At 44.4% G+C, this 26,603-nt stretch overlaps 1 protein-coding gene across 21 annotated transcripts in view; it reads left to right on the forward strand.

Annotated features, from left to right (window-relative positions):
* The window catches only part of PTS (6-pyruvoyltetrahydropterin synthase), a 255,496-nt gene that overhangs the window by 128,051 nt on the left and 100,842 nt on the right, over positions 1-26,603 (forward strand). For 9 of the 21 annotated variants that reach the window (XR_009741115.1, XR_009741092.1, XR_009741101.1 and 6 more), the window contains 2 exons: positions 2,657-2,790; positions 6,095-6,182. The exons of 5 other annotated variants lie outside the window; for them this stretch is intronic. The gene's annotated coding sequence lies outside the window, so the exon portion shown is untranslated. Of the gene's footprint in view, positions 1-2,656; positions 2,791-6,094; positions 6,183-15,771; positions 17,927-26,603 lie in introns of those variants that run through there. 7 more of the 21 variants (XR_009741098.1, XR_009741100.1, XR_009741106.1 and 4 more) reach the window with 5 other exon arrangements.

Raw genomic sequence — 26,603 nt, forward strand, 5'->3', positions numbered from 1 at the left:
GATGGCTACTCCATTTCTTCTAAGGGGTTCTTGTCCACAATAGTAGATATAATGGTCATCTGAGTTAAATTCACCCATTCCAGTCCATTTGAGAAATCTATATGCAGGTCAGGAAGCAACAGTTAGAACTGGACGTGGAACAACAGACTGGTTCCAAATTGGGAAAGGAGTATGTCAAGGCTGTATATTGTCCCCCTGCTTATTTAGCTTATATGCAGAGTACATCATGCAAAATGCCAGGCTGGAAGAAGCACAAGCTGGAATCAAGATTGCTGGGAGAAATATCAATACCTTCAGATATGAGGATGGCACAACCCTTATGGCAGAAAGCAAAGAAGAACTAAAGAGCCTCTTGATGAAACTGAAAGAGGAGAGTGAAAAAGTTGGCTTAAAACTCAACATTCAGAAAACTAAGATCATGGCATCTGGTCCCATCATTTCATGGCAAAAAATGGGGAAATAGTGGAAATAGTGACAGACTTTATTTTTGGGGCTCCCAAATCACTGCAGATGGTGACTGCAGCCATGAAATTAAATAGCTCAGTTGGTAAATCATCTGCCTGCAGTGCAGGAGATCCGGATTCGATTCCTAGGTCGAGAAGATCCCCTGGAGAAGGAAATGACAACACACTCCAGTATTCTTGCCTGGAGAATCCCATGGACAGAGGAGCCTGACAGGCTATAGCCCACAGGATCGCAAGAGTCAGATAAGACTTAGCAACTAAACCACCACCTTGGAAGAAAAGTTATGACCAACCTAAGCATATTAAGAAACAGAGATATTACTTTGCCAACAAAGGTCCATCTAGTGAAAGCTATGGTTTTTTCCAGTAGTCATGTATGGATGTGAGAGTTGGACTATAAAGAAAGCTGAGCACCAAAGCATTGATGCTTTTGAACTCTGGTGTTGGAGAAGACTCTTGAGAGTCCCTTGGACTGCAAGGAGACCCAACCAGTCCATTCTAAAGGAGATCAGTCCTGAATATTCATTGGAAGGACTGATGCTGAAGCTGAAACTCCAATACTTTGGCCACCTGATGCGAAGAACTGACTCATTGGAAAAGACCCTGATGCTGGGAAAGACTGAAGGCAGAGAATGGGATGACAGAGGATGAGATGGTTGGATGGCATCACCGACTCAATGGACATGAGTTTGAGTAAACTCCAGCAGTTGGTGATGGACAGGGAGGGCTGGAATGCTGCAGTCCATGAGGTTGTGAAGATTCAGACACGACTGAGTGACTGAACTGAACTGAATGCAGCACTTTCACAGCATCATCTTTTAGGATTTGAAATAGCTCAGCTGGAATTCCATCACCTCCACTAGCTTTGTCTGTAGTAATAACTTCTTTGACTTCGCATTCCAGGATGTCTCCCTCTAGGTGAGTGATCTCACTACGGTGGTTATCTGGGTCATGAAGATCTTTTTGTATAGTTCTTCTGTGTATTCTTGCCACCACTTAGTATCGTCTGCTTTTGTTAAGTCCATACTGTTTCTGTCCCTTATTGTGCCTGTCTTTGCATGAAATGTTCCCTTGATATCTCTAATTTCTTGAAGAGATCTCTAGTCTTTTCCATTTTATTGTTTTCCTCTATTTCTTTACATTGTTCACTTAAAAAGACTTTTTCTCTCCTTGCTATTTTTTGGAACTCTGCATTCAGATAGATATATCTTTCCTTTTCTCCTTTGCCTTTCGCTTTTCTTCTTTTCTCAGCTATTTGTAAGTCTCCTCAGACAACCATTTTGCCTTTTGCATTTGATGTGAGGGTGCCCTCAATCAAACCCTTTCTTTTCAAGCCCAGCGCCTGATACTGGGTGCTTGTCTCTTGACAGCTTGTCAGTGAGTGAGTGTGCACGCCAGCAGGTACTGGGGAAAGGTCAGGTAGATTTTCTAACTGGGTGAGTCCCCAGCCTGCCTCACCACTTGGATCACTGGAGAACTTTGCAAAAAGAGTTTCCTGTTCTCCTTCCTGGAGATTCGAATTCAGTGGGTCTGAAGGGGGAATCTAAGTTTAAAAACCTGTGCTCCCACCCGCTTTCTTTTAGACAGCCAGGAGGGCCCAGCTTTAGGGGGTGAATCTGGTGGTTTTTCGGCCAGGCTGTGGCCCAGGGAAACGAGGGGGCAGTTTTGATCTCCAGGTGGGGAAAGGGCGTGGGCACCAGCCCCAGAACCGTGGGGGAGGTGGTTGCTGGCCGCGCTCATTCGCACATCCGTTCCCGGTGAGCAGCTGGGGTGGTCTGAAAGGAAGCCGCCCCTGCGGGGAAGGTCATTCCCCTCCCAGGCCCAGTGATCATGGCCTTCCCCGGCCCAGACGCCTGGGGAGGGTTTTGGGGCGGGCTGCCAGGTGGGAGAGGGAGAGGGAGAGGGCTGAGCGCAGCTGCGAGAGAAGGTGGCCGAGAGGTGGCAGCATCAGCCCGCCCGCCGTCTCCGAACCTCCAGGCCCAGCGGGGGTCGCGGAGACTCAGGCGGCTCGGAGACCCTCAGGTGGCTGGGGACTGGGGCGCCAAGACTGGCGGGGCTGACCTCGGGGCTGGCGGGGAAGGAACCACGGAAGCAGCCGCGAGGTGCCCCCAGCAGCGGCTCGATGTCTCCAGGAGTCTGGGAGCTGGGGTTTGACCAGTCTGGTTACACCCTGGTTGAGTCTCTCTCTGCAGGATTTGCAGGAGTGCAAGACATTGAGTTCAAGGGACACGGAGATGAGCCAAGGGCCCTGGGTGTACGATGAAGAACCCCTGTCTCAGTATGCTGTGATGTGAAGAATTTTTTTAAGGGGTGGCTGGCATTAAAGGTAAATCCCTTGTTGGTGTCTAAAATTCCACTACCAGAGATGCATTCTTTTAAGTATTGTTCCCTCAAGACTTTGGGAAGCAGCAATGCATTGGAATTTAAACTCTTTAGAGTAAATCAATGACTCCATCTAAGCTTAATTCCTGGCAAGAGAAAGGTTAGCCCAGAATACTGAAGAAACAAAGAAGCCTGAAGGCTCATTGATTGGTCCTGGCTAATCAGGCCCCAGGGACCAGGGCACTTCCTAGGAAGGTCTCAGAACCAATTATGTTGGAGAAAAAGGAGCCCTATACCCACTCTGTGAATGTTTGAGAGAGGAATAATGAGGTGCCAGCCCAAGGGGATTAGGTGGGTGCATTGCCTTATTATTACTGTTTTTGTAAAAGAGGAAGCATGTGTACTAAGACTTTCATAAATTATAAAATTAATCTCTTCCTCTCTTTCCTTCTACCTTCTCTGTTTGAATTAGGGAAATGGTGTGGTGTGGTATGATCAAACTTCTACGCCAGAAATTCCTGGCTTGGAGATCTGCCTCTGCCCCCCGCTTCCTGGCTATATAGTTCTGGATGAGCCTCTGTTTTCACATCTGTAAAAGTGGGAAAATGATGCCTACTAGGTTGGTTGTTGTGAGCTTTAAATTACAGAGCAGGTGGAAAACTTCTTGTGAGTGTATGTACTGATTCAGGCCTGAGTGAGGTGTACGTCACAGTAGGCACTGTGAGGAGCTCCCTTGTGGTCTGAGTTTTATATCTTGCTCTGTGATAACAGCGATGCTGTTGAACAAAGCTGTCCAGCTTAAGGACTGTCACAACTTACAGTGACATGGGCGTGTGTGACCACTGTGATATGGCGTGTGAGCGTGTGTGTATGTGTGTGACCATGGTGAACGAGAACTGTGAAGAAGAACTCTATACCCTTATGTACTGGATTTTAGGAATCTTTTAGTAGAAGGAATAGAAAATATTGGTACGCAGTAAAGTCTAATCATCATTCGAAGACTGGCTCTCTATAGATTTCTTCCAGGAATTTCACATGTGTTTATTCTTGTGACAAACTAAAATCTATCCTCTATATTGACTAGAGGTCTTTGGACTAAAGACCTTGAGGCGGAGGTTGAAGTTTTATCTATCTTTGCAAGGACAGCCCCCCTCCTCTCCTATGCTGCTGCTGCTGCTAAGTCGCTTCAGTCGTGTCCGACTCTGTGCGACCCCACAGACAGCAGCCCACCAGGCTTCCCCGTCCCTGGGATTCTCCAGGCAAGTCCTATGCAGTATGTTCTAAATATGTGTGTGAACACCAGTCAGTGTTTCTCCTGGTGATAAAGTTAAGAGTAAAATGGTATTTTTAGGTTCACAACTGTGGAGGCTAATGACTTTTGTATCTTTTTCTTTCCCTCTGTTCTTCCTTCTTATCTGAAAGTTCATTAAATGTGGGTTTGTAATTTGGGTTGTTATTAAATTACTTTTGATGTTTTGTGTGGCCTGGATTTAGATTTTTGACACATATTCTGTGTTGTAACTGTATTTAAACAATTATCTTAGACTTGTTTTGTGTGGTTGGCTTCAGTGCTCAATGCTAGTCCTTTTATGCTTTGATTTTCCCATTCTTGAGGTCCTAATTTTAAATTGTCACTTGGGCAGTTGGAATATATTTTAAAGTGATTTAAACAGTATATGAATGGCAGACATTTTGCGCTCTTATAAATGTCTCTTTTGTTTTCTGCTCTCTAAATTAAAACTTACCTGTGAGTAGAATACCTGAGTCTAAATTTTTTTCCATGTCAAAACTCTATACGCATCTATCACTGTAGAAGAGAAGAACAAGGTCAGCATGATTTTTATTCCATTATAGATATTTTTATATTCATTTTTGGGTCTGGATATGTAGATAGATAAAAAAAACATGTTTTATATTTTAATTGAAAAAATTGTCAGGATATTTTTAGATATGAGTCTATGTTAGTTACTCTTTCCTGGAACCTGGTGAATGTTTCATTCTCTCTCACCCTCCTCTTTTGGAAAGTTTTCTTTCATTATATCTTCAGTGATTGCTTCTTCTTTGATTATTATAAAGCCTTCCTCAGAAATATAAGTCTTGGGCTGAATCTTTATTCCTGGTCTACAATAGCTATCATCTTCTTCTTTAATTACTGTATCAATATTTTATCAGTTGTAAGAAGTACTTGTATTTTATGTACTATTAAGGAAGAAAAGATGCTGCCAGTTAAACTATGACATAATGCCATAATTACAGTCCTGTGAAATTGGTAAGTTGATCATACCAGCTTCCTTCTTGTGAGGTATTTCACCTATTTTGAGATATTTGACAGTTTCTCCTGCCTTTAACTGCATTGTTTGGCATGTGACAGGCAATCTCTTTTGCGTGTATCTTAGTCATAAAACATAACAATTTCTAAGCTTTTACTTAAGGATAACTTCCCTTTCTTCGATCCTATAAAGAACTTGGCTTTTTTTAAAAAGGAATTTCACTCATTGCTCCTAAACAGATATTTGCTTCAGTAATATCAAATTACATCCTGCTGCTCTAATTCCACGCCTTTCTGCATACACAATAACTTCTTGTTTCAGTGCCAAGTCATAGTATAATCTTTTAAAAGACATTTTAAATGGCAATTAAGCTCACATGTGATTGCAACAATGTACATAACTCAATTAAGGCGCTTAGAACATGAACAGCTGAGACCACAGTTAGGCCATGCCCAGGACTTGACAACAGTCTCACTGGGATAGCTCCCAGGTCCACAGTGATTGTGCAATGCCACTGATTGTAAGACTTAACTGATTTCTGTGATTCACAACTGATTATTGTGAAAAAATGGACATCTTAGAATCAATGAAATATGATATTATCAATTCTTTGTTCTCTTTCTCTGCAATCTGGAAGTGTTTCTCAAGTTTGCCGTCCTTAATACTTACTTGATTTTCTGCTGTGTCAGTTGCACTCATTTACTGCTTCCTGTGTGGTTCAGTCACTGAGTCATGTCGGACTCTGTGACCCCATGAATTGCAGCACTCCAGGCTTTCTTGTCCACTGCTTCCTATATATGGCTTTTAATTATTGTTTAACAATTTTATTTTCTTGGAGATATTTCTTTTATCAGAAATAGCTCCCTTTCTATCTGTTCTTGGGTGCCATTAGTCAGATTCTCATTTCTAGGTTTGAAGCCCCTGGAAATATACCATACAGTTGAGCTCTATTGAATTCAAATGATGTGTGTGTCTTATAGAACTTCCCCATAAGAGCAGTCATTAAGCTCTCCTCCATGCTTATTTTCTCTATTCTAGCCGAGTGCCAGAAGATGACAGTGACCACCTAGGAGGCCACATGATGAAGATGGTGGAACTTTGTTATCCTGGGTGCCCAAGGATGGAGGTCTTGCTGACTTGAAACATTTGCCTTAGACTGTTTTTTAAGTGACAAGTCAACTTTTATTATATTTCATCCAATATACAAATATTGGCTGTATTTGTACAGCAGCTGAATTTAATAATACATATTCTGAAATCACCATGTACCTTTTCTAAAAGATTTTCACAAAATTCTTACAAAGTTTCAGTGAGAATTGCCTTGAATTTGGCTTTCTTAATTACTGTTGCTGCTAAGAAAAGAGAGTAACTTGGACGTTGAAACTATTGCAAATGAGGTAATGAAGTAATTACTGGATTTTAACATTTCCATCATTTATGCCAAAGGAAAAAAAGGTTTCAGAATACCATCTTTCCCCAGTGAGTACATGGAGTTCTGAATTGCTCAGACATTTGATAAAAGAAGAACTCTTGCAAGCAAGTGACTGAAGCCTGGATGGGTAATAACTGGACATTGTCTAATGCTATATTGGATGAAATATTTTTTTAGAAAACTCCACTCTTTTATCTGTTGTCTCTTTTATTATAGAAGTTCTGTGATTGTTTATTTTAAAAGATTCACAATTACCCTTTGCATAAACAAAGGAGCTTACTCCCATCACATTTTTGTAAGACCTATAATGTCATTTCAGGTGGCAGTCTTTGAGCCTTATCCTCAGTTCACTTCAGTTCAGTTGCTCAGTCGTGTCTGACTCTTTGTGACCCCAGGGACTGCAGCACACCAGGCTTCCCTGTCCATCACCATCTCCTGGAGCTTGCTCAAACTCATATCCATCGAGTTGGATGGTGATGCCATCCAACCATCTCACTCTGTCATCCTCTTCTTTTCTTGCTTTCAGTCTTCCCCAGCATCAGGGTCTTTTCAAATGAGTCAGTTCTTTGCATCAGGTGGCAAGTATTGGAGCTTCAGCTTCAGCATCAGTCCTTCCAATGAATATTCAGGACTGATTTCCTTTGGGATGGACTGGTTGGATATCCTTGCTGTCCAAGGGACTCTCAAGAGTCTTCTCCAACACCACAGTTCAAAAGCATCAGTTCTTTGGTGCTCAGCTTTCTTTATAGTCCAACTCTCAGATCCATACATGACTACTGGAAAACCGTAGCTTTGACTAGATGGACCTTTGTCAGCAAAGTAATGTCTCTGCTTTTTAATATGCTGTCTAGGTTGGTCATAGCTTTTCTTCCAAGGAGCAAATGTCTTTTAATTTCATGGCTGTAGTTACCATCTGCAGTGATTTTTGAGCCCAAGAAAATAAAGTGTGTCACTGTGTCCAGGTTTATCCTGGTATCGATTTTATCTCAGCTTGCTTTCCATATGGTTTTCAGTTTCATCCTCAAAGGGCCATCTTATATTTTTCATATTATAGATGATATTTTCTTAAAATTTTCTTCTGGTTTCTATAGTAAATCATCTTCAGAAGTGTGTTCTTTTTCTTAGTCTTCTGGGTGATTCTCTTTTTTTTTTTTTTTCTCATATGTGGCATTGTTTTCCAGTAGGTCCAATTCCTCTCCCCCAACCCCTGGCCCCTCTTCATTTTACAATAAGGCAAATAGAGATTTGGTGCTTGCTAACAGAGGAAGTGTGGCTTGTCCTTGGCTCTGCTCCCTGGGCTGATCCATTTTGATGGGATTCAGCTGTTCAGCCCTGCTGAGCTGTGGGGAGATCTCCTCCTCCTTCTGCCTGTTCTCTAACATTCAGAACTGATGAGATCATCGAAGTCTTACTCTCCAGCACAAAGTGTCTTTGTCCTGCCTACACAGCATCCTGTGTGGGCAAAATACCTTCCACAATGTGATGTGCCATTGCTACTCATCCTCATCTACTTCCTGCTTCCTGGTTTCCCAGGAATTGCATTCTGGGAATGGATGGAGTTAAGTTGGGGGAGATAGAACAGTTCTCTGGGCCCATCCAAAGAGTAGTACCCATAGTAGAGAGACAGGTGTTGGTTCAATCCTGGATCTCTGAACTAGGGGTAGAAAGTAGGAGAAAGGCAAAATGTTCCTATCACTTTTCAGGTGGGTAGGTCTACTCTGTTTTACAAGGTGAAACATGGATTGTTTGTTTCAATGCAGCTTAGCTTCATTAGCTTTATTTAGGTAACAGAAATTCTTTTCAGATTCTGGTAACAGCTTGGTGATTCATCTTAATTTTTTAAAAAATTAATTATATATTTATTTTTTGGCTGTTCTGGGTCCTCATTGCTGCACTAGGGATTTCTCTAGTTGAAGCGAGTTGGGGCTACTCTTCGTTGCTGTGTGTGGGTTTCTCATTGTGGTGGCTTCTTTGTTGAAGCATGTGGGCTTCAGTAGCTGTGGTACCGAGGCTTAGTTGCCCCCCGTCATGTGGGATCTTACTGGACCAGGGATTAAACCTGTGTCCCCTGTATTGACAAGGGGATTCTTAAGCACTGGACCACCAGAGAAGTCCTTCCCTTGTGGCTCAGCTGGTAAAGAATCCGCCTGCAATGCAGGAGACCTGGGATTGATTGTTGGGTTGAGAAGATCCCCTGGAGAAGGGAAAGGCTACCAACTCCAGTATTCTGGCCTGGAGAATTCCATGGACTGTATAGTCCATGGGGTTGCAAAAAGTCGGACACGACTGAGCAACTTTCACTTTCACCAGAGAAGTCCCCTTCTTCAGTTTTGAAGTTGTTGAGAATATTTATCTTTTCTTCTATTTTGTAAGTAATTTAGAGAGAAGTTTAGAGGCATTTCATTGGATGTATCAAGCCAGGTGGCATTTAAACCCTAAGGGAACCAGATTTTATTTTATTAAAAAAAAATAGGTCTAGAAATTAGTTCAGTTTACTTACTCATCATGTTCTGTTTACCCTAAATCAGTTCATGAAGCATCTACTGGGTCCAAAGTTGTCTTCAGATGCTTCTCTAAATTTCACTGCATGGGCCTTTGAAGGAAGTAGGGGTGTGACTTCTTTTGGTAGCAGGTGAAAAAAAGAAAGTGCGACCCCACGGACTGTAGCCTACTTGTCTGTCCATGGGATTTTCCAGGCAAGAGTATTGGAGTGGGTTGCCATTTCCTTCTCCAGGGGATCTTCCCGACCCAGGGATTGAACTCGAGGCTCCCCCATTGCAGGGTGACGCTTTACCCTCTGAGCCACCAGGGATGTAAAACAGTCATCAAATGGAGGGTAATTTCTCTGACCTAGGGTCTTATTCAATGTATTTTTGATTGTTCATAATAGAAACCAATTATAGGTAGTGGAGGTGGTGGGTGGGGGAAGGTGGAGAAAGAGAGAAAGAAAAAAAAAAAAAAAAGCATATTGGGATGCTGGAGTACCTCAGGAATCCGAGGACAGTTGGGACTAGAAGCTCCAAATTGTTAGGAATCCAGACCCTCCATTGAGTCTTCCCTGCTTTCCTTTGAAAGAAACTTTAATTGTAAACAAAGGCCTGTTCAGAATGTAATGTGACTTTGTCTGCTTCTCATATGCAAGTAAAATGTATGCCTGAGAGCTCCTGCATTTTCTCCTTTCAAGTAATACATTTCAAGTTGACCGATGGCTCTTCTTGGTTGTTGTTATTCGGTCACTAAGTTGTATTCAACTCTTTGCGACTGCATGGACCATGCCTGTAGCCTGCCAGGCTCCTCTGTCCTCCACTGTTTCCCAGAGTTCATCGCATCCTCTGCCAACCCCTTCTCCTTTTGCCTTCAGTCTTTCCCAGCATCAGGGTCTTTTCCAATGAGTCCACTCTTCCCATCAGGTGGCCAAAGTGTTGGAGCTTCCGCAGCAGTGCTTCCAATGAATTCATGGTTGGTTTCCTTTAGGATTGACTAGTTTGATCTCCTTGCAGTCCAAGGGATTCTCAAGAGTGTTCTCCAGCACCACAATTTGAAAGCATCAATTCTTTAGTGCTCAGCCTATTTTTATGGTCCAACTCTCACATCTATATATGACTACTGAAAAAACCATAGCTTTGACTATATGCACCTTTGTTGGCAAAATGATGTCTTTGCTTTTTAATACTCTATCTAGGTTTGTCGTAGTTTTCCTTCCAAAGAGCAAGTGCCTTTTAATTTTATGGCTGAGGTCACCATCTGCAGTGATTCTGGAGCCCTGCAAAAGAAAATCTGTCATGGCTTTCACTTTTTCCATGAAGTGATAGGACCAGATGCCATGATCTTTGTTTTTTGAATATTGATTTAAGCCAGCTTTTTCAATCTCCTCTTTCACCCTCCTCAAGAGGCTCTTTAGTTCCTCTTCATTTTCTGCCATTAAAGTGGTATCATCTGCACATCTAAGGTTGTTGGTATTTCTCCTGGCAGTCTTGATTCCAGCTTGTGATTCATCCAGCCTGGTATTTTGCATTATGTACTCTGCATAGAAGTGAAATAAGCAGGATTACAATATACAGCCTTCTTGTACTCCTTTTCTAATTTTCATACCAATGAGTTGTTCCATGTCTGATTCTAACTGTTGCTTCTTGGCCTGCATACCGGTTTCTCAGGAGACAGGTAAGGTGCTCTGGTATTCCCATCTTTTTAAGAATTTTCCACAGTTTATTGTGATCCACACAGTCAAAGTCTGTGTGGATCCACAGTCTCCAAAGTCCACACAGTCTCATCCCATGGGTGAGACTTCAAACTGCAGTTTTGGGGGTTCCTGCTTATGATCCCGGGCCACAAACTGATATCATCATCGGTTTATGGGCAAAAATGCAGATTTGATTTCACTTCAACATTTTACAACGCTGTTTATTTCACCTCGTGAGTCATAGGATTTTGTTGGACCTCAAGGGGTTGGCCAGACCCTCAGGGGCTCAAAAGTACCAAGACCCACTCCCTTTCTCATCTAAAGTGCCACTTGACTAGCTGTGCTTGTGGGCAGGAAGTGTCCAGGCAGGTCAGAAGCAGGTCAGAGGCCTGCTCTCCTGCTTTTGAACCCTGAACAAGACTTCCTCTATTTTAATTTCCCTGAGAACTAGCTATTAGCATAACTGCTGGCTCCAACTCAGGGCTGGGGTGGGGGGCAGTTCTCAGGGAGAGGCTCACTGTGCCCTGGTCAGGCTGTCTGAAGGTGACTATCACTGCTGGCTTTGAGAGGAAAGCCCATTAGGTCCTATCCTGATGGGAATGGGGGTGCCTGACCATGACCCTCCTCTCAGGCCTCTGGGTTACTTGGGTGGAAGAGAGCACCAGTCTTCCCTTTGAGCTGAGGGTCTTGGGGGAGCCCGTGTGAAGAGTTGCCGAGTTAATTTGTAAGTCTGCACACCTGTGTCTCCAGCTGTCTCCCATTACACTTTCCTTGGCGTTGTTCCCTCATCCATCCAATCAGAAACACTCTTTAGTATGAAACCCACATTTTGCAACTTTCTAGCGGTGACTTTATTTGGAAATTAACCTCTCCCTTCACTTCTCAAGCAGGACCAGTTACAACTGGACAGGGCACACCTGCACCAGTGCTTTTCTCTATGGAGGTGGAAATGGAATATGTTTCTCGTGGATACATTTAGTGGAGTGCAGCTGGAGCTAGCAGTGTTCCAGAGCGCTGGCATGGACACCAAAAGTCCTGGGTTTTATTCTCCACATTAGCCTTCATCATAAAACTTCAACAGTTTGAGCAGATTTATCGGTGAACCCAAATTCCAGTTTCTACATTTATAAAGTGGAGCTAATGATACTTTGTTTACCATCTATCATGTGCTTTAAATAGAATCAAATCTCTGTAAATGTAAGCCATTCTTTGTTAATTGACATCAGAAGGACAATTCATAACATTCTGACAATATTCCAGTGACTGATAGAGATTTGTGGTGAGACAGTTCGTCCAGTGGCACCGGTAAATCAGAGGGAAAGCTGGATGAAGCATGAAATTCTGAATATCCCCCACCTGAAGGCTCTCATGTGAGCCCAGGTCTTCTCCAGGTACCTGCTTCTCCTGGCCGGACCTCCTGTCTGAGTCTGCAGTTGACCCGTTCTGATCTGACCAAAGACAGAGGCTGTGTTGAGACTGAAGTAGCATGTTTGAGCCCCCGTCCATGTGACAAGTACATTCCTGTGCATCCTGGACAAGACTCCGGAGCTAACGGTGCTGACTGGGTTGTCATACCCTAAGGCCTGGGAGTTCAGACATGGTTGTTCTTTTTCCCATTCATGGCTTCAGTGTATCATGTGCCCCCAGGGTGTTGAGAGGAAGATGAGAAGGACTGGGGAGGTGGGAAACTCAGGAGTTGTTGTTGTTGTTGTTTTGTTGCTACATTGCTTCTGACTCTTTTGTGACCTCATGGACTGTAGGCCTGCCAAGCTCCTCTGTCCATGACATTTCCCAGGCAAGAATACTGGAATGGGTTGCCATTTCCTTCTCCAGGGGATCTTCCTGACTCGGGGATGGAACCTGAGTCTCCTGCATCTCCTGCATTGGGAGGTGGATTCTTTACCACTGAGCCACCTGGGAAGCCAGGAAACTCAAGTTCAAGTGAGGCAAATCCAGAGGATTGTTTCTCTTTCTTGTACCTTCTCGGGACTTTGTGTGTGTGTGTGGGGGGGGCGGGGTAGGGTAGGTGAATTAGGGTTAAATTAAATGATAAAATCCAAAGGAACAAGGTCTCCCTTCCTTTGGGTTTGAGCTGCTGTGACGTGAGAAGCAAAAAGATTAGGTCCCACCTTTCTGGCATGAGTTTGCAAGGGTGTTTTTGTTCCTGGATCATGAATCCTTGCAACCCTGTGGCCTGGATAATGTCATTATCCAGATGAGGATTCTGGACATGAGCTGACATTCCCAAGGTGATGCCTTCAGTAAATAGAGTCAATTTGAACCTCACTCCAGAAGTTTTCCTCTTAGCAACCACTAACTACCCATTGGGGAGTTTTAAAACACTGATACCCAATTCTGATATAAGTGATCTGGGGTTGGCCCTGGACGTTGAGATTTTTTAAAGTTCTCCAGGTGATTCAGTATCCAGCCTAGCTTGAGAACCACTGCTCTATGTTTTCCCTAGGTTAGCGACTAGGGTCCAGCCACCTTCTGAGGCAGTGGCTCTCAAACTCGAATGTACATAAGAATCACCTGTGAATATTGTTCAGTGTGGGATTCTGATTCAGGTGGTCTGGGGTTCTGTATTGCTGGTCCTGAAACCACTTTGAATAGCAAGGGAATCTGACCAGCATTCCTCCCACGCGGTGCTGAGTGTCCTTCGACCCAGGTTCCCTCACTGTGCTCAGGCAGCCAGGCAGACTCACTGCCCACCCCACCCCTCCAACCAAGCTGGTGTGTGACTCCATCCATTTGTGTGATGTTTCTTCAAGCTGAGGTGCTCCTTCCCTTCCTTCCACCCCTGGGGTTGCTGCTATGGATCTTGGACTGGACTTCCTTCTTGCCGCTGCTTCTGGTTCCAGAATCTGGAGTCTCCCAGTTGCCCCCTTTTTGATGTCAGCCCAGTCCTGATGTGTGACAAAGCTAGGTGAGCCCAGGCGGTGAAGACCAGGAAGACTTGTGTTTGGGATCAGAAGGAGAGTCTCAGCTCTCCCACTTCCTGCCTGGATGACCTTGCGCAAGTTACTTGAGTTTTGTTAAAGGATGAAGATCATTGCCATGTAGGTTTACAATGAGATTACATGAGATGATTTAGGTGAAGTGCCCACCCCAGAGACTGGTATGCTCCATTAACAATAATTGTATTATTAAGGAGGTTGAAAGTAAACATTTACTGACTGTCCAGGGTGTGCCATACCCTGCACTAGATGATTAGTAGACATTATCTCGTTTGAGCCCCAGAACAACCTTGCAAGGTATCATACTTATTTCCTCTCTTGTACAGCTGAGGTCACTGAAATCTGAAAGGTCGTGACTCAGACAAGGATGCACAGTGAGCAAGCTCTTGGGCCGAACTTGCACCCCCGTCTGTCTGACTTTGAAGGCTTCTGCAGGTCTCTTTTGACAGTTGTGGCTTATTTGACAGACAGGAGGGTTCCATAGACTCTTGTTGACTTAGCCTTTTGGGGAGAGGAGACCAGCACCCAGAGGCTGGGAAATAGCCTTCCTGCTCTCTAGTTGCTGTCAGAGAACGGGCAGGTAGGCAGGAACAGGGGTAAGGGTCAGAAAGTGACTTTGCTGGGCAGATACTAATAAACACAGCCTGCCTGGTCCCTGGCCCTGTGAACCAGGCAGTGTGGGTCTGGAGGAACCGTAGGTTTCTATGCCCTCCTCAAGAACAGGTGTGTGTGTGTGTGTGTGTATGTGTGTGTGTGTGCGTGCACGTGTGTGTGTGCGTGCACACACATGCCCTCTAGAGGGTTGAGAATGAGCTGACAGGAGCAGGTGTGAGTACTGTGGATGGGGAATGAATGAGACCTCCCTATGTCTGGGGTGGGATGGGGCATCCCTACAGGCTCCCACCCCAGTCTCTGTGAAGAAGAGCTCGAAGAGGCCCAAGCCCACCAGTCTGTTGTCTCCTGCCAGCCCCAGGTGCCTGCCAGCTGGGTGTCTCTGCCTTTGCCACAGGTGGCAGCAGGTTGTTGATGTAAAGTGTAAACTGCATCTCTGACGTGGCAGCCTGGCAGCAGGAGTGTGCTGATGAGAGAGAGCGAGCGAGCAGCAGAGGACTCAGGAGGCTGTGGGGAGCTGCAGCTCAAATCCCAGATGGCATGACAGAGGTGATGAGTAGGGGGCTGGTCCTGTCCCTCTGCAGAGGACCCTTGCCCATCCCTGGTCTTGGAGGCATGGAGACAGAGGCCGGGGCTGCACATTCAGTGGTCCCAGAGTGAAGGCCGCTGTGCCCTCAGACCAGGCAAGACGGGGTTGCCTGGCTGCTCGCCCAGCAACACGGCCTTGCCCTGCTCTGAAGGGGGACAGGGACCCTCGGTTTGCACTGCCCTTTAATACCTCTTAGCAAGGCCACCAAGATGGATTGTTTAGTGGAGGAGGAGACAGAGCTAAGAGAAACTCAGGGAAAGTGCCCAGGCCTCCAGGTGGCGGTGGCTGCTTCTCCCAGGGAACAGAGCCTCTCCGTCTCACTTCACACCTGGTCTTCTAGCCTCAAAGCTCATGTTGTCCATCTTGATGAAAAGTGTGCAGATTTTACACAATTACAGAAAAAAAGAAACTCAATATGGTTGCTTCATTATTTATATACTTGGTTTCATATAGTTTTGATTATACTATTATATTTTCAAGTTATCAAAACTCTCTCCTTACAGTTGCTAGATTGAGATCTTTTAATTCACTTAACATTGTATTTTTTCATTTTGAATTCATCTCAGACTTCAGAAAAAAGTTGCAAAAACTGTATGAGAAATTCCCGCCACCTAGACTCCCCCAAATGTCAACATCTTATATAACCTAGAGGACGATAATCAAAATGATTAGCATTGATACATACTAGTATCTAGTCTGTGAACTTAACTCAGATTTTGCCAGTTTTTCCACGAGGCCCATTCTCATTTCCAGGATCCCACTTTACATGTGATGGTCCTGCCTGCTTAGTGTCCTTTCATCTGAAACAGTTCTTTGGTTTTTAAATGTCTCTGATGACCTTTTCATGTTTGAAAAGTGCTGGCCGGCTATCTTTTTGCCTTTTCATCCTGTTAATGGGGTTCTTAAGGCAAGAATACTGAAGTGGTTTGTCATTCCCTTCTCCAGTAATGGCCCTAACAGAAGAAGAAGATATTTAGAAGAGGTGGCAAGAATATACAGAAGAACTATAGAAAAAAGATCTTAAAGACCCAGATAACCATGATGGTGTGATCATTCAACTAGAGCCAGACATCCTGGAATGTGAAGTCAACTGGGCCTTAGGAAGCATCACTATGAACAAAGTTAGTCAAGGTGATGGAATTCCAGTTGAGAAATTTCCAATCCTAAAAGATGATGACGTGAAAGTGCTGCACTCAATATACCAGCAGATTTGGAAAACTCAGCAGTGGCCACAGGACTGGAAAATGTCAGTTTTCATTCCAATCCCAAAGAAAGGCAATGCCAAAGAATGTTCAAACTACCGTACAATTGTACTCATCTCACATGCTAGCCAAGTAATGCTCAAAATTCTCCAAGCTAGGCTTTAACAGTGCATGAATCAAGAACTTCCAGATGTTCAAGCTGGATTTAGAAAAAGTAAAGGAACCAGAGATCAAATTGCCAACGGCTGTTGGATCATAGAAAAAGCAAGAGTTCCAGAAAAACATCTGCTTTACTGACTATGTCAAAGTGTAGTGGATACTGTGTGGATCACAACAAACTGTGGAAAATTCTTAAAGAGATGGGAATACCAGACCACCTGACCTGCCTCCTGAGAAATGTGTATGCAGGTCAGAAGCAACAATTAGAACCAGACATGGAACAATGGACTGGTTCCAAATTGGGAAAGGAGTATGTCAAGGCTGTATATTGTCACCCTGCTTATTTAACTTATATGCAGGGTACATCATGAGAAATGCTGGGCTGGATTAAGCACAAGCTGGAATCAAGATTGCTGGGAGAAATATCAATAACCTCAGATATGCATATGTACCACCCTTATGGCAGAAAGTGAAGAGGAATTAAAGAGTCTCTTGATAAAGGTGAAAGAGGTGAGTGAAAATGCTGGCTTAAAGCTCAACATTAAAAAAACTAATATCATGGCACCTGGTCCCATCACTTCATGGCAAATAGATGGGGAAACAATGGAAACAGTGACAGACTTTATCTTCTTGGGCTCCAAAATCACTGCTGATGGTGACTGCAGACATGAAATTAAAAGATATTTGTTCCTTGGAAGAAAAACTGTGACAAACATAAACAGCATATTAAAAAGCAGAGACATTTCTTTTCCAACAAAGGTCCATGTAGTCAAAGCTACAGTTTTTCCAGTAGTTATGTATGGATCTGAGAGTTGGACCATCAAGAAAGCTGAGTACCTAAGAATTGATGCTTTTGAACTGTGGTGTTGGAGAAGACTCTTGAGAGTCCCTTGGACAGCAAGGAGATCAAAGCAGTCAATTCTAAAGGAGATCAGTCCTGAATATTCATTAGAAGGACTGATGCTGAAGTTGAAGCTCCAATACTTTGACCATCTGATACGAAGAACTGACTCATTGGAAAAGACTCTGATGCTGGGAAAGACTGAAGGCAGGAGGAGAAGGGGATGACAGAGAATGAGATGGTCGGATGGTATCACTGACTCGATGGACATGAGTTTGAGCAAGGTCCAGGAATTGGTGATGGACAGGGAAGCCTGCATGCTGCAGTCCATGGGGTCGCAAAGAGTTGGACACGACTGAGCTACTGAACTGGCCAGTTATCTTCTAGGGTGTTCTTAAATTTAAGTTTATGTGATGTCTCATTGTGATTTGCATCCAGGCTATTCATTTTTGGCAAGAGCACCACAGAAGTGATATGTGTCCTTCTCAGAGCATCATATCAGGAGGCTCATGGCCTCTCTTTGTCCTGGTACCTGCCGTGTTAACTTTGAGCTCTTATTGAAAGTGGCGACTGCCAGGTGTCTCCCCTGTACACTAACTGCTTTTACATTTGTAATAAGTGTTTGGCGAGGAGACACTTTATAAATATCCTGTTCTTATGATTTACCTACTGATTTTAGGATTCAGTCATTCATTCATGTATTATTACTGGGTAGTTTAATTCACTTATAAATGCAAAGACAAGACACTTATAAAGCAAAAATAAAAGAATCTTATATGCCTGTGGGCAGGATTGTATCCCTTTGTACACTTCTAATCTGTTTGCTAGGTTGTCTTCATAGTTTTGTCCCATTTTGTACGTGTAGTCAATGGTTAAGTAAATAAAAGGTTGAATGTCACATCGAGTCTGCTTTCACTGTGTTTGCTTTTATGTATAACACTATTTTAAGGATGTTTCCTCCTTCTAGCTGATTCATTCTTGTGTCTCAGAGCACACAGTGTCTCTGGAGCTCAGAACTACTTTCTAAATTTAATCTGAACTTAAGCTCCATCTCCCTCTATTTAGACTGAAGATATGTGGTCTTATTCTGCGTGCCCCAGTGATTCTAATTTCTACTCAGGCCCAGTCTTTTCTTGGTGAATGACTCAGCATTTTACAATCTGACATTTTTAAGAGAACCACTTTGCTATTAAACTGAAGTCATATATTAAAGTGAAACCTGAAGCCAGCGTGTGTCCAACAAAGGTTGGACAAAGATAAGACAATTTGTCACACCTACCAGCCTGCGAAGTCCACGGCAGAAATGAAATGAGATTCCAGAACCAGAGCAGGCCGGGGCCCTTGACTACAAATTCGGATGCAGAGACACCCTTCTCAGAGATGGCTGGGGCCCTGGCTTCCGAGGACCCTCTCTTGGCCGTGTTTATGGGCTATGTGCAGAGAGTCTGTGCTTAGAAACTGAGGCCCAAGTTAGGACAACATGTTTAAAGGAGGCTTAAAAGTTGAACCTCCAAATTGGGAAAGTTGTAAATTTGAAGTGAGCTGTTATCGATTTTTGCTTTGTACCAAAGAAGAATTGATGAAATAGAAAGAAAGCCTTCCTGTCCATGCATCTCATAGCCGCTGTCAGCCCAGTGATTATACTTCCTTCGTCGTTTATTTCAGGTCGCACAGATATACACATAGACACACACACTGCTTGAGTCTGCTCTTTGGAACACAGACCTTCTCTGGCCACAGAAGTGCGGGCCAGGAAGCTGGCTGAATGCAGCAACAGGGCTATTTTGGTAGAGCCCTTTTCTGTCTGTGATCTACCGACACAATTGAAGCCGAATCTGGCCTCTGTACCCTGACACCGAATTAATTCTTGGAGACAGAGTTTTGAATAAAGGAGGAAAGAACAGCTTTATTGCCTTGCCAGGCAAAGGGGGCCATGGGGACTAATGCCCTCAAAACTGTGTGTCCCAATCTGGAGGGGTAGGGGTAGTGTGGAGTTTAATAGAAATGGTTCAAAGAGGAGGGCGTGACCAGCTTGTGGACATTCTTCTGATTGGTTGGTGGTGAGCTAAGTGGGCGTCAGCATCATTAACCTTCTGGTTCTAACCGGTCTTGAGTCTACTTGCTTATGGGCAGCATATGGTTAATTTCTCCCACATGGTGGGGGTTTCAGCATCTGCAGAATAACTCAAAGATATTGTTAAGTATTTATATCCTGCTCCTCCCTTGTTTCACCTCCCTTCTCTTCCTTAATAGCAACTGTTGGACCCTGCCCACTGGAACTCAGGGAAGGTGATGGAGGCTGAATGAAGCCTGTCTCCTGTAATCAAGAAATGGGGGTCACAGAAAGGGTTTTGTGCCCAGGAGCCCCACAGGGTCTGACTTGGTATCAGTAGCAGTAACACAAGGCTTTCCTTTTAGCCATCTTTAAAACCATGCTCTTCGTGAGTGTGGGAGGGGCGAAAGGAGTACCTAGATGGAGAACGCAAAAGAGAGGAAGGCTAAACTGAGCCCTGAAACTGATTTCCCCTGCTGAGTCTGTGATTAACCTCTCTACCCAGAACTTTATTCCCTTTCTTGTCCATCCCTCCTCCCCTCAGGATTGAGGAGCATCAAAGAAAAGAGGGGGACTGAAACCGAGCAGGAAGCTGCAAGGCCTTCCTGAGTACAAGCCTCCCTATGTCGCTGCTTCCTGGTTGACCCTGCCCTGACTTCCAAACAGCAGACTCAAGCAGACTCAAGCAGTATGTGTATGTGTGTGTGTGTAGCGTGTATGCCACAAAATGCTCCCAAGAATGACTGACTGCATAATCCCTCCAGGGCAGGCGTCGGCCGATGCCGCCCTGTTCCCTCTTTGAATCATGTGCCTGGTGGGGCATTGGATCTCATAAGCGCGTGGCCTGATGCTCTTCCCGCTTCACCATGGTTCCAATCCAAGCAAAGTAAGACTAGGGAAGGGAGAGTATAGTCCACGTCCCATGGTATAATGGGGTCGCAATGACCAGTCAGAGTGAAAGCAAAATTAATTTTGTACCTTTGTCCTTGGGAAATGAAAATGAACGGGCCTTAGGAGACTCTTCTGCCCTGGCTCCTTAGCATGAGTGAGGGAGCAGTTAGCTCCAAGGTTTTTCATTTCTGCATAATCCTAGTTATATCAAGTTTCAAGGATTCAGAGATGCTTCTTTAAGCCCAAAAGATGCCCCACACCCTTGAGCCCACAAGTGACTCCAAAGCCAGAGGGACTGTCAGCAACCCTGACGTCAGAAGACCCGGAGCCTGGTAATAATATGAGAGGGAAAAGTGCCCGGCCATGACATTAAGTGGAATTTATTTTCATCATCTTATTGCACCACACACTCCTTCCCCACCTGCAAATGCAGTCATTTTTTAGGATGCAACTCTGAGGGTTGTAGGGCTGTCTGAGAAATAATGGCTCACGTGCCATCAATGTATAGATGTGCTCTTTCCAAATATACGCAACAGGAAGGTGACCTGCTGATCCAGGGAAGGCAATAAACCACACATTCAATTAGAATGACATACATTTAATCACAATTGTCTAATGGTATTTGAGATTTCTTATTTAATCAGTAATGAGACAACCTAGCAATTAATGTTTCTGGAATTGCAGCTGCCCTCACCAGTGCAGTGTTGATTTTAAACTAATCTTTCTATTTTACATCCCTTTTTTTATTTCTGGAGTTAATAAAGGTGCTCTAATGAGTTGTATTAAAACATCAATTTCTCCTTTTGTTGCATCCACAAGTTTATCATGGTTTTTAATCAAAATATTGAGCGAATATGTAGGAAGGAGCTTAGGATGTCAGAGTCTGCCTGGATGGAGAAGCTGCGGTGGGAGATGGCTCATTTCTCTCTGACACTCTCTCCGAGAAGCTGTTTTTCCCCTTCGGAAGAGGTCTGAGATCAGGGACCATTTCATGGGCGTGTGATTTATGTGGTTACACAGGTGCCAGGCTCAGAAGGACCTGTGCTTGGTGTCATGCTCTGCTGCCACTGTCTTGAGTCTTAATGCCTTTTAAAAAAGAGATCTCATATTTTCCTCAACCACTGGGCCCTGCAGACTGTGCAGCCAGCCTGTTTGAGGATCTGGCAGAATCAGCCCCTCCTTGAGTTAGTGCTAGTGTGGAGTGGGCAAGAAGTGGATGGGGAAGCAGGTGGGGTGAAATCTTAGAAATATATATATGCACACATCCATATATATACATGTCCCTTGCTTCCATTTAAATCAATTATGCATGTGTTATACATGCATTGTTTTGCATCTTCCTTTTTTTGCCTCATCCTATATCTTGGAGATAATTTCATAGCAACAATAGATTTGTCTGATTGAAAGTTTTGCAAAGATTTAAACTGGCATCCGTGTGGAATAGAACAAGGGGAATGGAGGGAGACCAACTGAGAGGCTCTTTCAATTTTCCATTCATTTTTATTCATACATCAAACATTTATTTAAGTCTTTGCTGGGTTCTGTGATATCAAGTCACATAAGAAATTATCCGTGCCTTCAAAGAGCTCAAGGGAGCTAAGACAAGTAAACAAATAAATCATAATGCAGTGTGCCCAAGTGTTGTAACCAGAGTGAAGTGGCAAGTATCTGGACTGGGGTGTCTCCAAGAGATATAAAAAAAAAAAAAAAAAAGGAGGTTGCTGGAATACTTTTTCTTTGGAAAAAGTGTCAACAGGTGCAGTCTGATAAAGGGTAACGAGCATTTTGGAAGGGATAGACTGACACATCTTTCATTTATTTTATATTCTCCTGTCTCCCCATGCTCATGCCCACACTGACATGGTGTCTGATGCTGAGGAGTGTTACCTGACAGAGAACAAGGCTAAGGAGAGGCTTGAGATAGGGATCAGTGGGTTCTCAGCCGTTGCCTATGGCATCTCCAGCTCCTGCCTGGCTGCAGTAGAAACAGTGAGCGAATTCTTGATTATGCAGGGAGATGAGCCTCTGATTCATTTTTGATGTTCGACGTTATGAGGCAAGCTCCCCAGCCATCTGTTCAAAGGAGGGATGTGTTACATATTTTGATTAATTTATTTTTATCTTAATCAAGAGGCAACTTTCCGTCTTGGTGCATCTTAACCTGAGCAGTTGTGGCTGGAGGGCGACAGGCTTGAGCAGATTGATGAGGGAGGGGGAAGGTGGGCTGCCTGGTGCGAAGCTAGTGTCAGATGCAGGAGCAGAGTCTCCCCTGAACTGCCCTTTCACCTCCCTAATTAGGGAAGAAATCACAAGCCCTCCAGTGGGCACTGAAATGCTTAGAGCGCCAACCTCCTGGGGCTCATTATACAGATAGGGGCAGAAAACCAAAACAGCCAGGATCTGCTGTTTATGGCCAGCGGGCCACAGGGAACCCAGGCTGGGGGTGAGAAGCATGAACAGCTTCCTGAAATGGTTACATACAAGTGAGATAACGGGGAGGAGGCTGCAGTGTCCTCACTAGAAACGGCTATAACCTCTTAGCCGGTTTACTGACACTAAGAGATTTATGTTTTTCCAGCCATTGGCATTAGGTGGAAACGTGCGGTTCTGTTTCAGGCGCTGGCTCTAGGACCTCACAGAATGAGTGCGATGGAGTAGAGAGTAATAATAGTCTAGCCATTTGTCTTCAGTGTGGGTTTCCTCAAACTGAGGAGCCTGAAGAAAGGATTGGGGAGCAGTTTGTTCGGCAGAGATCCAAGGGAAAGGGGTGAGGGAGACGGACGAGGAGGAAGCGTCAGTGAGCTGGTACCACGTGGGCAACGGGCTCAATTCTGATGAGGACCTGTCAGAATCGTCCCTCTGCAGGGGGAGTCTGGTGGTTTTACTGACCGACTTGCAATGCCATCGGTTGAGGGTTTGCCCTCGCAGGTGTTAATACCTTCAGACTGCTCTTAACAACTGGGATGTGGAGGAAGAAAGCCCTAGGGCTGACAAGCAGAGACTCAGAAGGCACTTGAGTTGGTTCCTTGGACCATGCATGGGGACCAGCGGTCTCAGCTGTAGCTGAAGTCACTGTGTAGGGCACAGACAGCACCCCTGTCTGTCCTGTGGGCAGGGAGTGGGAGGAGGAGAAGAAATACCACTTAGCCATCAACGGTGACCAGCATGTGAGTTTCATTGGCATGGCAGGCACCAGTCTCAGGTGGGTGGGAAATCTCAAATTCTTCATGCGCGTGTGTAGGGAAAGAGCAAGTCAGCCAAGATGGTGTGGTCACGCTCTCTTGCCTCGCTCCTGCCCCACATTTTGTAAATAGTGACTATGTAACAGCTGAGATCACTTCTAGAGCTGTGCAGGCGTGCCATGAGGTCCTCGCTTGGTCACGGGTTACTTTGTGCAGTATGCCTGTATGAACTTCACCATGAAAGCCCTGGCTGCTGCTGCTGCTATATTGGAGTGACATCATGGTTATGTTATATGAGGTTATGTTTTGGCTACATTATGGTTACGTTATGGCTGTTGCTATGGCTGCTGCATCAGCCGGGAGAGAGGCTATGTTACAGCTGCCATGCCAGCCAGGAGAGAATAAATGTGTCTGCAGTTCCTAGGCTCCTCAAGTCTTCTTCCAGGCTCTTAGCCCGCACCTTGCCTACCCTGGGTTCAGCAAACAGTGCGGACAGCGTGAACAGCGAGACCACTGGCGCTGTGAGCAGGATCAGTGATACTGTGTGCATGCTCATTCGTGTCCGATTCTTTGTGACCCCAGGGCCAGGCTCCTCTGTCCATGGAATTTTCCAGGCAAGCATACTGGAGTGGGCTGCCATTTCCTACTTCCCGACCCAAGGATCATACTCGAGTTTCTTGTGTCTCCTGCATTGGCAGGCGGGTTCTTTACCACTACCCATGCCCGTAAATCAACCTAAGTTTGATTCTGTGCTCCCATCATCATATTGTGATGATGGAAAATTTTATCTCATTTTGGGACTTTCCTGCTCATGTGCCAACCTCCTTCCCAGCTGCATGGTTGGTTCTGGGTTTCTGTGAGTCACTGGATGCTTCCCAGGCAGCAAGCTTTGTGCTGGTGCTGGTATCTGCGGAGGATGGTTCTCGATGTTTACGTGGTGTATAGGGTGGTTTTGTTTCTGGTGATGACTTTTCTGATTACCTAGTCAGGTAGAGCTAGTTCTCTTTTTCATGTTTGCAAGCTGCTTTATTTTGCACACTTTGAGGTCTCCTGTGAGTCCCTGTGCATGGACAATGCTTCTCCGTAAAAAGATGTACTAGTTTTTGTGTAACTAGTTTAGTTACTGCCCCATTTTCCCCATCGCTGCGACCATCTCCAAGTGGCTTCGTGGCCTCTGTATGTGAATAACGTCACAAGACTGGCACCTGGATGCTGGCTGTCTAGACACTTCCAATGATAGTTTCTTCATGAACTAGCCTATGGGTCTACTTATTTTTTGACTGCTTAGAAAAGACCTTCTAAAATTTAACTTGTTTTAATTTAGCTAATTAAAAGGCTATCATTCAATAAACTTGAAAATTTTTGATGTATAATTCTACGTATGTTTTAACACATACATAATTTTGTGGGACCACCACCAGCACAGATCAGGATACAGAACTTCCCATCACCCTCAAAAGCTCTGTTTTGCGGCCCCTTAGTAATCACATCCTCTCCCTAGCAACCACTGTTCTCTAGCACTATAGTTTTGTCTTTCTTCATGTTTAAAACATTGGAATAAAATTCAATGTTTAAGGTCATTCTGGTTTTGTATTAACACACATGTTTACTGTTGAAGCAAAGAGTCTTTTTTTTAAAAAAAGAATTTCTTTTTGACTATAACACATGGCAGTTGGGATCTTAGTTCCCAACCAGGGATTGAACCCTGCATTGGAAGTGCAGAGTCTTAACCACTGGACCACCAGAGAAGTCCCTGAAGCAAGGATTAGACAACACTTGCAAAGTCATGTATGTCAAGGTAGGATGCTGTGAAGATGCTACCACAAAGTCTCAGGGAGGGCGCCAGTGTTGCCAATGTCATCAGCCTTAGAGTATTTCAGGGAAATCAGTTCCACCTTCTCTCTCTTAAGCTTCTTCTACTTGGTAGTATATAGGATGACTTCTTTTTCTTAACACCACCATAAAGTCTTAACAACCAAAGGGTTCCTTTTTTAATGTTGTAACCGCATGTTGCTGGTACATCCATCTTCTGGTTGCTTTTCCAGCAAAACCAATCCTTGCTGATTGGGAAGTATCTTTGGTTTCATATTTTAAATTTTATCCATGGGTTCAGCCTTGAGAGTACTGGCCTTTCCTGTTAGGACTTAAAAAAAAAAATCTGCATCTTGGAAGTAGTTTTGAGATAAGTGAATCTGAAAGGAAGGGTCAATTCTGATTAAATGTTGCTAAAATGTGTCTTAATCTGGGTTAAATCTGGGTTACAGGAGAAAAGGGAATAAGGAGTCCAGTGTCATAATTGGGGTTCTTTCCGAAAGACTCAGGGAAACACTGGTAACTATAATTGGGCCATCCTGACCTTGTCACTTTGATTGTTAAAGGAATTGATTGGAAGTATTCTGAAATAAACTGGAGAGAACCTCCTTCTTACCTACTGCCCACAGATTCTGCATCCTGGCTGGGTGGCCCCAGGGTGGGCTGGGGGAATAGCATTTCTAGGACCCCTGAAGGAATGCGTTGTTTTGTTTTAATGGAAGTAGAGGAGGAGGCACAAGACCCATCTCTGACAGTCTCCTTGGTAATCTTAATCTCAGTTCTGTTCTAGACTTTATTCTCAGGTCCAAAGCCTGCTCAAGCTCCAGTCATATGTTTCAACCAGCTGGGAAAAGAAAGGAGGAGAAGCCAGGCTCTCTGTCTTTAAGAACTCTGTTCAGAAATTACTCTTACCATTGCATTTACCGTGTCTTCTTACTTTTCTTTGGCCAGGACTTAGTCAATTGACTGAAACTGGCAAGTTTGGGAAATGTAGTTTTTGTCCCACACAGCCATTTGCACCAGCAAAAGATCAGAGGATATTCATGTCAATATCCAGATTGGGACTTCCCTGGTGGTCCAATGGTTAAGAATCTACCTCCCAATGCAGGGTTTGATCCCTGGTCCAGGAAAATCCCACAAGGCATGGGGCAACTAAGCCCATGCGCCACAACTACTGAGCTTGCACGCTAGAGCCCACGTGCCGCAACTTCTGAGCCCGCTTGTCGCAACTACTGAAGCCCGCGCGCCCCGGAGCCTGTGCTCTGCAACGAGAGGCCACTGCAATGAGAAGCCCACACGCCAGAACTATTAATAGAGAGTAGCACCCACTCACCACAACTGGAGAAAGTCTGAGCACAGCAAAGAAGACCCAGCACAGCCAAAAATAAATAAATAAAATTAAACAAAAATAAATATCCAGATTGGAGCATGAGCAGAAAGAGCTTGACCCCTTGACGTTCACTTCCTTTCCTGTGTAGTCACCCTACTAGAGGGCATAGAACCACTCCTTTGAAATGTACAGCCAGGAAGCACGCTTTCTTTCCTTCTTTGTCCCCGTCATGAATGGGATCCCTTGGTATTTTCAAAGATCTTTCTTTAGGACCAGGTGTGAAAAGCAGAAAATAAACAAAGAGAAT

The sequence above is a fragment of the Bos javanicus genome, chromosome 15 (assembly GCF_032452875.1).
Source record: "Bos javanicus breed banteng chromosome 15, ARS-OSU_banteng_1.0, whole genome shotgun sequence".
In the NCBI taxonomy this organism is placed as follows: domain Eukaryota; kingdom Metazoa; phylum Chordata; class Mammalia; order Artiodactyla; family Bovidae; genus Bos; species Bos javanicus.